Source organism: Strongylocentrotus purpuratus, unplaced genomic scaffold (genome assembly GCF_000002235.5).
Source record: "Strongylocentrotus purpuratus isolate Spur 01 unplaced genomic scaffold, Spur_5.0 spur5_scaffold_6, whole genome shotgun sequence".
Classification (NCBI taxonomy): domain Eukaryota; kingdom Metazoa; phylum Echinodermata; class Echinoidea; order Camarodonta; family Strongylocentrotidae; genus Strongylocentrotus; species Strongylocentrotus purpuratus.
The window spans coordinates 5,166,299-5,179,150 of record NW_022145612.1 but is presented as its reverse complement, the minus strand read 5'-3'; positions in this window follow the sequence as shown (position 1 = coordinate 5,179,150).

The window sequence follows — 12,852 nt, the reverse complement described above, 5'->3', positions numbered from 1 at the left end:
ATGAAGTTGAAAAGCCTAAAATGATTTAGTGGAATCACTTAAAGGAGATGATTTTAGGCTAGTTCTAAATGCATAATGCGACACAATATCACCTCAACAAAGAGATCATAATTTTGATGACATTTGATGGCTGACAAAAAGAAGAAGAATACCATGAGAGGTGAGGAATATGGAAACAGAGAAGCAAAAACTGATGAACAGGCTGATCATTACATGCATGATGATTAATATCATGTCTATCGAAGCTAAAAGTATGAATACGTGGATCTCAATCCATTACCTTCCAACTGAGATTAATGTTTCACCCCATTTCAAGAGGTGCTTTTATTATGCCCATTAATTTTGAGGAGTAAATTTGAACTTCATTCTTCACTGTATAATCATTATCGACCTGTATTACCCTTTTGCATCTTATTTTCTTCTCCCTATTATCATTATGCTTTTTCAGCACTTAGCCAGCAACCCCCCCCCCCCAAAAAAAAAGAGATAAATAAAACAAAAACAAATAATAATAATAGTGATAATAATAAAAATATTGATAATGAAGATGATGACGACAACAAAATAATAACAATAAAGATAGTAACAATTATAATAACAGTAATGATAAATATAACTTATAAAACAAGCAAACAAACCAAACATTATAATATGATATTTCATACTTTAGTGGAACATTTGGTTCAGACTAAATGTCGTCCAGTTACATCAATATGACTGCATTATAGGCGATAAGTCATCCTTAAACTAAACATCTCATACTGAAGCTTGTATAGGTGCTTCAGTATTCATACATTTAAACGAAGAAGCTTCTACGAAACGTTATGCAAATTGACCAACTTTCAATTTCAATGCACCCGTTCACATGGAAATGGCAAGCCCGGTGGGATGCGATCATAACCAAATTTAGAGTTACATTTGCTACTGTATAATTTTTAATATGGCTGCTCGTGTCTAATATGGTAGGTATAATTAGGCCTACATTAGAGAAGGTGGAAGGGGGAGAAGGGGGAAGGGGGAGAAGGGGGAAGGGGGAGAAGGGGGAAGGGGGAGAAGGGGGAAGGGGGAGAAGGGGGAAGGGGGGGGGGAGAGAAGAGGTATTATGTAATCCTCTGATGATAGCAATTAGGGAGTTAACTCTATGTTAAAGTATATTAGGTAATGTCCTTCTACTTCTCAACAGACGTATTGTGAGTTACGTTCAAATGTGGCAAAATGAGATAAAGGGGTGGGGAAAGAGAGAGGCGGAGAGGGAGGGGGAAAAGAAAGAGAGGAAGAGGTTAATGCGCTAGAAATAAAACATGGTGTACTGTTATTTTATCAATTTATAATCTATGTGCTCCGAGGGAATTTCAAATGTGATATGGTGTTCAGGTCAAAAGAAAGTTTGTCCATCTTAATCTTTAAAGCAAGCGGGTGTGGCATGCATACATTCTGCTATGGAGGTACAGTATTGCACAGCCTATTGTTTCACTGTTTACTCACGACAAATGACGTCTAAACGAATAGACGAGTCCTATGTCGCAGTTGTATGACATTCCAGTGAAGGTAAAACTTTATTGCCGAATTGTAAATCTAATGTGAAATAAAAGTTATTTGCGGTTTGGTTTTAGATTCGACAAGTAAACGTTGTTTTTGTGAGATTGCTCCTGTTCTGGTGCCTACGGGGTTACGAAATGAATAATTACGAGATACTGAATACTAAAACCGAGCTTCATGTATATCTCCTCCTTCCTCCCCCCCCCCCCTCTCGCTCTCTCCCCTCTCTCTCTCTCTCTCTCTCTCTCTTTCTCTCTCTTTCTCTCTTTCTCCATCTCTATCTTTCTTTATTTCATTTTTTTTGTTTTATCTCCCCCTTTTCTCCTTGTTGTTTCCCTCTCTCCTGCTCTATCGCTTTTTTTCTTTTTCTCTCATTTGATCTTTTTGTAAATACGAGGGATTACGTCTTAGAAAGAAGGGGAGCGATATTTTTTTCTTCATTTTCCCCTTTTCCTCATGCACCTTATATTAGTTTGTTAAAGAATTTTCAACAAATGAAGACGAATTATTACTGTATTATGACATTTTGTTTTAAATCCCCCTTACATTCTCAAGATTAGTCATCATTGTAATAATGCGTTATATTATGACTAATTGATTGCGGATTGCAGATCATGCGTGAATTAATAAAATGATCGGCCTAACTGATAACTAACAGCTAGGCAGGTAGGGAGAGACAGACTGAGGAAGAGACAAAGAGACAAAGAGACAAAGATAGAGAAAGATAGAGAAAGATAGAGAAAGATAGAGAAAGATAGAGAAAGATAGAGGGATAAGAGAGAGAGAGAGAGAGAGAGAGAAATAGAGAGAGAGTGTATGAGAGAGAGAGAGAGAGAGAGAGAGAGAGAGAGAGAGAGAGAGAGAGAGAGAGAGAGAGAGAGAGAGACATGGCTTGGGGGAAATGGGTGGGATAAAGAGTAACGTACCTTTTTCCCCTAATCGTCACACAACTCATCTCAATCATGACGAAAGTTAAATTGAAATACGCCATCTATTGACAAAATATTTTTTGTTTCATTCTGTTATGGCATGCTCCATTGACCTCAGCATCGCGGTCAATATACTGTCAGCGAAAAAGCTATTTTCGTAATGTATTTAACTTATAATGCCTTACGACACGGATTGTATGCAGTTTGTATTCTATTGAAATACAATTATTTGTAACAGGTAAATGAAATAATTTGTAGCGAGGCACCTCACAAAGACGTGTGCATTACGTTTGGCTACAGCAGGATATGATCTATATCTTACCACAATTTTTAAGGACGGGAGGCCCATTTTCATAAATAGAATAGAAAGAATTACAACTTTAAAACTACCCCCATCCCCGCGCATTTGATATGGTATCATGAATCTGGTGATGCGACATACGTCAAAGTAAAGGTTAAGGTAAGGGTTTCAATAGGGTTAGAGGTTATGTTTAGATTAAGGGTTAGATTTATGGTTAGAGTTATGTTTAGTGTTGTATCCATGGATTTTCAATGAATTTGGGCCCGTGGGGGGGGGGGGGGTGGAGGGGGTACTCACATAGTAAGAAATCCGGGTTGTGCCGCTCTAATGGGTTACTTTTTTACACAAAATTCCCTAAACGTAGTCGCGAAAAATGGCACACCCCCGTCCCCCGCAGGAACACGCGTCGTACAACAGAGTGGCGGTCAGTGAAGAAAGGAGTTGGCTGTTTCATGCCAATGCGCCTACTCACCTAATGAATGGCGCCATCAACGTATTTAGACATTGCAGAAATCCCAAATAATGGAAATCACATAGAAGCCAATGACCGTTGAAGAGCTTAGGAATTCTGATTGACTCCACTTTAAATACTCCAGTTATTAACATTGGAAATTCGGTATTTTATTAAAGATAAGTACTGGCGCCCTCCATTGCAATTTACATGATAACACGTAAATATTGAAACACATGGACTTGAGAGCTGAAGTGGGTTTCCATGGCGTTTTAAGGACCTAGTTTGGACATGCAATAGCCGTTCTTGATATTCAGGTCAATTGACTGAATTTATCCAGTTAGTCTGTGACCTCTGGTGATTCATTTAAGTTCCTATATTCCATGTATAAATCACTAAATGCAAATTTGATTTTTGTTTGTTAAAGCCTTGTGTTCAATATGATGCCAGTGCTAACTGATATGGATGTACAGTTTTTATTAACAATAACGTGAACAATTCTATTCAAAACACCCCGTGGATGTTATGATGTTTCATAACGAATGCCATAGAATACATTAAAGGCACCGTTTAAAAATGTTAAATCTGAGATTCATGGCCCTACGTACGTGTTATCAGTGTCTGTGATATGGTGTAATATTGAAGCCCTAAAGAATGATCACGAAGTGCATTAAAACAGAATATATCTTTGAAGGACCGGATTTAACATACTCATTTTTCTTATTAGACTGTTGTGTTTTGATTTCCAATCATAAATATCATGATAATCAGACAGGTTTATAATTATCATTGCAACATGAGCTTAATCCAGGATTCTGTTTCAGAATCTGTTCATGCAATCAAAAGCTGAAAGTGGTAAATCAAGAAGAAGAAAAAAATCAATGAAAACGTCATATTAGTCAGTTTGCAAACACATTTGTTCCTTTGCAATAAATAACACAAAAAGAAAATATTGATAGCAGTCATAAGGGATTCGTATATAGCTGAGAAGATGAATGTAATATAAAGTGGCCAAAAGCGAGATCGAAAGAAAGAGTGAGATTGAGAGAGAGAGAGAGAGAGAGAGAGAGAGAAGGGTAGATCGAGAAGGAGAACAAAAATAAGAAAGAAACACATAGACAGAGAAAAAGAGAGAGAAAAAAAATCGAGGTAGTGAGAGAAAGGAAACGGGAGAGTGAGAGAAAGTTAGATAGCAGAGAGAGAGAGAGAGAGAGAGAGAGGGAGGAAGCGAGGGGAGGGATAGGACGTCGAGGAAAATGTAAATGATATGAAAATTGTTACGCGATGCTACAGACGTTCAAAACCGCGAATGTAATTATGAAATGTGATAACACAGCCGACTGACTTATTAACAAATCCAGTACTCAAGGTATCATTTTGTCACGTGCAAATTTATTGGGCTGTTGAATGTTAACACTTTAATCATACCAAACAGATATCTATAGCGACTCCTCCTGTATGTCGCAATCGTCAGTAGCCAACTTCAAGGGAGAGTAAAATGTCAAATAATACCACGAATCACTGCTATAATGGAATAATTATTGTAGGCATATGCATTCATTTAGAGTTCATTTCTTTATCTAAAAAATTGCACGAAAAATACCTGTGAATAAGCATATAATACCGCCAAATATATTGAAATCATTTTCATGTAGCTCTTATTAGGATTGCACTATATATAATGAAAGTCAAATTTATGTGATATAGTTTTTATCAAGGTCTCTGGAATAAACACGGCTTTTTACGTTTCATCTTTTGTACCAAATTTAACTCAATGACTGGAGCATGCATCCATATATAGGGCATCAATTATATTAGCTCTCAAGAGTAACCATTTTAGAGTCTAGTTATATTTTTCTCATTGAATATGACTTTGTGTTACACTAGAAAAGTGCCCTTCCAGTGGAATTTCGCCTAATTCCCTCTATCTATTTTTGTCGGTCCGAGTCCTGAATACTTTATGACATCGTCATTCATATCGGTTGACAAGTCCTCACCAACTGTCATATCACGGTGTCCTCCAGCTCACCAGGGGACCTCCTCCTCAGGTCTCCTATTGCTGAGGAACCCTATGTTTCCTGAGCGCGTCTGCCGCTGCTGCTCCAAATATTTATGAGACAGCCGATACCCGAACTTGCTCTTGAGCTGTGAATGATACTCGGGAAGATGATGATGATGCGGATGATGGGTTGAAGAGTGAAGGCAAAATACATCAGTAGAAGGATTCCCTCCCATCACGAGCGGACCATTACTTCGAGAGCCTCTCTCTCTATTATATACTCCCTCGCTTCATGGTCGATCGCCTACATTGTTTCATTATTACATTCACAAAATTACCATCGGGAAATGATACAATGCCGTTAGTCTGCCTCGTTAATTAAAAATAATTCCACGCTCCGAATCGAGTCAAGAGTGTTAATTATCATCCGGACATTTTAATATCAGATGAGGATGATGCTCTATATGTTCTCATAATATGAGTTGTCAGTGTATGTGTAAACGACATCTATTTGTTTCTCTTGTATTGCTCATCCGTTGACTCTTTGTATTAGTACATTTGTACATACGGACCTTACATCTGCATCACTTTCACCTGACTTCGTAATATTCGGTTGTATATCAGCATCTCGACTCTGAGCTGTGTTGCTGCACTTTATTAGACGCCTTACAATGCCGGTATACCAATGTATTTGCGGAGTAATGCTGGATGCATGCAGAAATTTCACAATTTGATGATCCAGGGAAAGATCGATCTCCAAGCTTTTCCCCTAATGCATTTATTTCCAGTCCACAATGAGGCTGATTTGTCAAGTCGCCGAACGTAATAGCTTGCCGCCGCTTGTATTGCGGGAGAAAAAAAACACTAAAGTAATGTGTGCTTGGCTCATCGTCTGCTAACAAGGGGCACATCCACTGAGAGGATTCTGAACGCTTGTTTTATTTGCATTGCTGTTCCATTTGGAATTGAATATCTGGAATAGTTTGTGTCTTTAGAACTCACCTGAGCGGTTCTTCCAACATGGATATTTCTCATACGGTATTCATGGTATTAGTCAAAGTAAATTTCAGCCTCCTACTTGTTCTACTTGCATCCAACGAGATGCTTAAAGATGGCATCATCGGTGTAGCAGCACAGAACAGATCAAATGATATTGACGATTGCTCGTAAGTATTATCAGCGACATATTTTTGTGTAACTTGAATAATATTCGAATTGTATCCTAAGTTGTTATAGTCGGGTCGATATTTGTGATATCACTGGTAGTGCATTAAAGAGTAGATGTCTTCTTTTTCTCAATGTTTAAATAACAAGTAATGCATAGAATGTATAACATGTAAACAAACATTGACAAAGGTCATTCTGTGAAGAAATTTTCAAGACTTTGTAAGCTCTAGTTAAACGATATCTGGAATTCAATTGCTGTTTAGAGAGAAACGTTTCTTTTGGGGCCAAAATATTGGTATCTATGTGTTAAAGTTACAATATTTCGTAAAGAAAAGGAACTTTCCTGGTAGTCTTTACTGTCGAGGAACACAAATCACCTATTATATAGTGTTTTGAAACTACCAGTTTCCCCATTTATATTTGCTGATTGTTGCTAATAATCCCCTCTTCTTCTCATTAATTACAACACTTCAAGTCTCTCATACCTCTCCTGATCATATTGCCCTCTTCAATAGAATTCTTGTCCTATTCAATTTATTATTATAGACTTTACTTTATTGAAGCAATAAACGTTACATGATGCAGGGATATTTGAGTTTAAACTCACATATCCCTGCATGATGTATGAATATTGGCCAGATTTTGGTTTTGATATTAGAATGATCCAACTTATCCCATATGTGTGCATATAACCATAACTCTTCTCCCCTTAAAAAATGTTAATGTACACAACAAGCGAACAAACAAAACAGGAGACAAACTGTAATACCTCTAATAGTTATGTACCTCCTTTCATCAGCTATACATCATCGACTCGTTTCCACACTTCCTCATCTCCTACACCCACGTTATTTGAAGTTATTTTAATGAGGACAAAATCAATAATTCAACTCGGTTCCCTTCCCCTACTCGGTACCCTTAATTAGTATACTAATTATCTATTTCTTTATATTTAAAGTTGCATTTAATTCAACCTCGTAATTAATGCGTTTTTCTGGCACTAACATTGTTCAGCATTATTTTTTTTCAAAAATTCGCCATCTAAATCTTTGTTGAATACATTAAGAGGTGGCAAACACAAGGACTTACTTCAGTAGGCTTATATCGTCTTTTGACATTTGTAACTTTTGTTATTAAACTTGTTTCGAATTAAACAAATCTTTACTGAAGAGAAGTTTAAGTTCTGGTAGAGATGAAAACAGTTATGGGTTTATTCCTTTTATTCCACTGTAGATGATAAAATCATAGTAGCCATGTCACATAAAAGTGATTGCTACTTGAAATGCCCTCGTGTTCTCCATATAACCACAAATACTCTCAACTTTAGACTCATTCATTTTGATCACAAGTCATGTGTAGTCCCATACCCATGTCTTTGTGGGTATATGCTTTTCATTGTATGTAATTTTCAGCTCCAACTCTTACGGTTTCAAAATCTGACAATATAAATAATAAAGCACTACATAGTCAACCTTCTGCATAACTTCTGGAAATTTTCTTTCACAGTGCAATCATAACGAGTAACATTCAACTTTATCCGTAAGCTTTCTTTTGACACTCCTGTTGTTCAGTGTACTTCTCGCCCTTTGCTGAATACGATAAACATCAAGGATCATAGCTAGACAACGGGTATTACCCAACGCGAGAGTGATATGGTGACTACGGTCTTGTGTGCTCTAAGGAGACTGTACTCCTTCCTAAATCTAAGCACGTCTCTCCCTGAATGGGATTTCTCATCCGTTTATGAGCGCCCCCTCCAATACAATTTGTATTCTCCATCACGACGAGGAAGGAAGAAGGGGAGGTTCTCTATGCAATCAACAGTGGATGTAATAAGGAAGTCATCAACCGTTCTTGCACTTGCCACTGACAGAGTGGAATATCTTTTACTCATAATCCTTAATTTAAAGGTTTGTTTTTTTAACGTCATTTCGTAAAGATGGGGAGGGGTTATAAATCAGATGCATCGTAATCATTCACGATGAAGCATTGGCAGTGTGGACATTTAGGACCATTTTGTACGTCATCTGTAGTTTTAAAAAATTGTGGAATGTTTTCTGCATCAGAAAACTGTCCTGCAAAATTACAAACCTTCGGAATGAAATTCCTTTATTGACTAAATCGAGATGACTGTTTATCATAAGTTATAACCCTTGTCTAGAAGTACAGACATTGTTTCGACACATTCACAACCCTGATAGAAAGCAATATGTTTTACTCATAATCCGTGAATTAAAGGAGTTCTAGCTTCTGTGTTTGCGTATTGTCAGAGGTACTTCAGTATCTGCAAAAAATGGAATTAAATATTGAACCAAAATCATTTTTATTCAGAATGAAGTTGCTGAATTTATGATAATATGAATTTAACATATTTTGTAACCCTAATCTGAAATGATATTTTCACTCTTTCAGGATTCTGATAAAGTAGGGTATATTTTACTTCGTAGAATAACTGATTATACGAATTTTTTGTTAAAGTCGAACGGTTTTCAAAATTTGTAATTTTAATCATAAATATCTTGATAATCAGACAGGCGATCGGCTTGTAAAAGTCATGGGGTTCCTGGCTGACCTAAAGGTTTGTAATAATCATTGCATCATGAGCTAAATCCAGAATTTTATTTCAGAATCTGAGACAAAGTTACCGGATCCCTTTAAGGATGAATCATGCGTTATTTATAAGCGCGCAAACTAAAAAGGCACGAGCAGTCAGCTTGAACGTGCTCAGAGCATTTGCAAGAAAAGAAAAGAATATTACTGGTTGCTTCTGTTTCCTTTAAACTTTTTAAACTTTTCGTTTTCGTGTACAGATCAGTAAAACAATAAATACAAGCACTAAGTCCTTTAATGACTTGTTATGTTGTTACCATGATTTCATGTCCTTTAAAACATCAGCCTTGCAACATCACAAGGACAAGTTCATGCACACTCTAGAATACACGACACTTCACATCTCCCTAATTAAGTAGCACGATACATGTTTTCAGAAAGCGATATGACTTCACTGCCGCATGCGCTGTAGAGTGTATCATCACCCGATACTTTCTAAAGGGTACAATGTAATCTTATTTAAAGCTACTTTCTAAGATGTAGGGTCACGGTAGGTGAGGAGAATGTCCATGGTTACTCTCTAACAAGCGTCTGGAGGTAATTTCGGTTCATGGAGGCAGGCATTCTTCAAAATTATGTCGTTATATCCAGTTCGAATGGAGATGCAATGAGCGAGTCAAAGCTGGATGGAGCATTCATAACATCAATACGATTTTAATTCATGCCGGTTCGAATAGTTCATGATCAAGAATATATTTCTTCGAATATAATGAAATGCCCCCCTCTAAATATACAACAATGACCACCAGAAGCCATGTAGTGCGCTGTTTGTGTACCAAATCTTATGGAATGTGTTCTATAGATTGTGTGTATTCTTCCAATATATTTTTTTCTAATTAAAACTGCATTTAACAATTATATTAATCTTTTGTTTAAATCACTAGTAATGTTTGTTAACATGTCGACTTTAATTTTTCAACATCAGGAGAGGCCATTTTTATGACGTTGTCCATATACCACGCGTTTTGAGAGGGCAGGTATTATGGTGTAATGTTAAATGTTAATGCTAAATGTTTCTCAAAATTTCCGATATATTCCCCACAAAATAAAGATGTGTCGACGAATACAGATGCACATAGATATTGTTACAATGTTTAAAGGCTTTTGTTTCTAAATATTTACTAGGGTTTCGGTTTTTGTAAGTTCAGTCAACTTTTGCATCTCCTGAACTGTAAAAGTACACGATTGCATGAACATGAGCTCTGATGAGTGGCTGATAGTGATGAGAGGTAAGCAGTAAAGGAGATGGGTAGATAAAAAGGGAAAATAAATGAGATAGAGGAAATAAAGAAAGAGAGAGAGAGGGGGAGAGAGAGGGGGAGAGTGAGAGAGAGAGAGAGGGAGAGAGAGGTAGAGGAAGATGGGGTTAGGGGGGAACAAATGGGGTAGTGAAAAGAAAATATAACGATTCTACGAAATCGATTATAATGGGTAGTTGTTGAGCACACAATAATAATTAGAATATAATCAATTAAATAGTGATAGGCTATGAAAATATTTCAGGGGTTAGAATAACGTGTGTGTTTGTGAGCGTGGGTACGTAATGGTGTGATTTTATGCGGGGTATGTTTTTGAGATAGATAGGAGAGCGATGAAGGGGGAGAGTGAGAGAGAGGAATCTGAAGGAAGATAGAATAGGAATAGGCAGAGATGGAGGAAAGGGGAGAAATCAGAACGAGCGATGAAGGGGGAGAGTGAGAGAGAGGAATCTGAAGGAAGATAGAATAGAAATAGGCAGAGATGGAGGAAAGGGGAGAAATCAGAACGAGCGATGTAGGGGGAGAGTGAGAGAGAGGAATCTGAAGGAAGATAGAATAGGAATAGGCAGAGATGGAGGAAAGGGGAGAAATCAGAACGATGAAGTGAGAAGGAGAATGAGAGTGAGAGAGAGAGAGAGAGATAAAGAGAGAGAGAGAGAGAGAGAGAGAGAGTGGGATGAAGAAATACAGATCGAAACAGATAGTTATTGAGGGAGAGGGGAGAAAGGGGACCGATGAAGAGAGAAAGAAAGAGAGATATCATTATAGAGAGAATGTAAGAGAAAAAGAATGAGATCTATACAAAAAAGAGGGGGAGAAGGAAGAGATAGGAGGTGTAGAATGAGTCATATGTCAATGCATATGGAACATGTGAATCTATACGTGCGGTATCATGGAGGTCAATTGAGCCCCTTCATTTTTGACGTATCCAGGACAGACTTGACCAGTACATCAAGGGTTCACCATCTTCCCAACTTTCATTTTTCTTGATCACTGGACAGCGAATGAATATTTTATTTAGCTCAAAAGAGGTGCAGGATCACACTCGAGGTTATTGCTCTGACTCAGAATCAGGACTTCTCAAACGAACTCTACAAACTTCATAAATAAACATCATTACACACAGGGCCCCGAATCTCATGCATTGCAATCCTTTTCACAGGAAACATGTCACTTGAGGCCCAGAAACATCAAAGCAATTATCCGAGGCAAGATCTTGACATCTTCTTCTCCTTCTAAATCAGTGTTTCGCTTTTTATCTCCTTTCTTGCTCCAAGCTTAGGTGTGACTCTTCGCTGATTTCCCTTCATCTGTACCTCTTTCACCTCATTCATCAATTCCCGATTTAATAGCTATTCTCCATTATGGATGGTAACTATCATCATCATCCCACTCCCTTTTCGCTTATATTCCCCCTTTTCCTTATCTTAATATCTCTCTTTCTATCTACATGTAGCCTATCTGATGACCTCTCCTTCTTCCCCCCCCCCCCCCTATACGCGTGTCTCGTCCACCCCCGATGCCTATGGCGGGCGGAACATGCCATATACATGACAACTATACAACTATACATCCATTCGATGGATGTAAGGTTTTAACCAATCAGAACGCAGGAAACTGTACAACTATACAACCATACAACTATACGACTATACGGCAATGCATCCATCGAACGCATGTATAGTTTACAGCGTGCGGGCCGAAGTGCCATAATCAACAACCATACAACTATACGACTATACGTCTATAAAGCTCGGGTTTCAACTACTGCTCGTGCAGTGGTTTCTCTCTCCCCCTCTCTCCTCACAAAACAACTGCTGCTCGTGCAGTGGTTTCTCTCTCCCCCTCTCTCCTCACAAAACAACTGCTGCTCGTGCAGTGGTTTCTCTCCCCCCCCCCCCTCTCTCCTCACAAAACAACTACTGCTCGTGCAGTGGTTTCTCTCCCCCCCCCCCCCCTCTCTCCTCACAAAACAACTACTGCTCGTGCAGTGGTTTCTCTCTCCCCCCCTCTCTCCTCACAAAACAACTACAGCTCGTGCAGTGGTTTCTCTCCCCCCCCCCCTCTCTCCTCACAAAACAACTACTGCTCGTGCAGTAGTTTCTCTCTCCCCCTCTCTCCTAAAAAAACAACTACTGCTCGTGCAGTGGTTTTTCGATCTCTCCTCACAAAACAACTACTGCTCGTGCAGTGGTTCCCCTCCCCCCTCTCTCCTCACAAAACAACTGCTGCTCGTGCAGTGGTTTCTCTCTCCCCCTCTCTCCTCACAAAACAACTACTGCTCGTGCAGTGGTTTCTCTCTCCCCCTCTCTCCTCACAAAACAACTGCTGCTCGTGCAGTGGTTTCTCCCCCCCCCCTCTCCTCACAAAACAACTACTGCTCGTGCAGTGGTTGTTTTGAGAGGAGAGAGAGAGGGGGGGGGGGAGGGAGAGAGAAACCACTGCACGAGCAGTAGTTGTTTTGAGAGGAGAGAGAGAGAGAGAGAGAGAGGGGGGGGGGGTGAGGGAGAGAGAAACCATTGCACGAGCAGTAGTTGTTTTGAGAGAGAAACCACTGCACGAGCAGTAGTTGTTTTGTGAGGAGAGAGGGGGAGAGA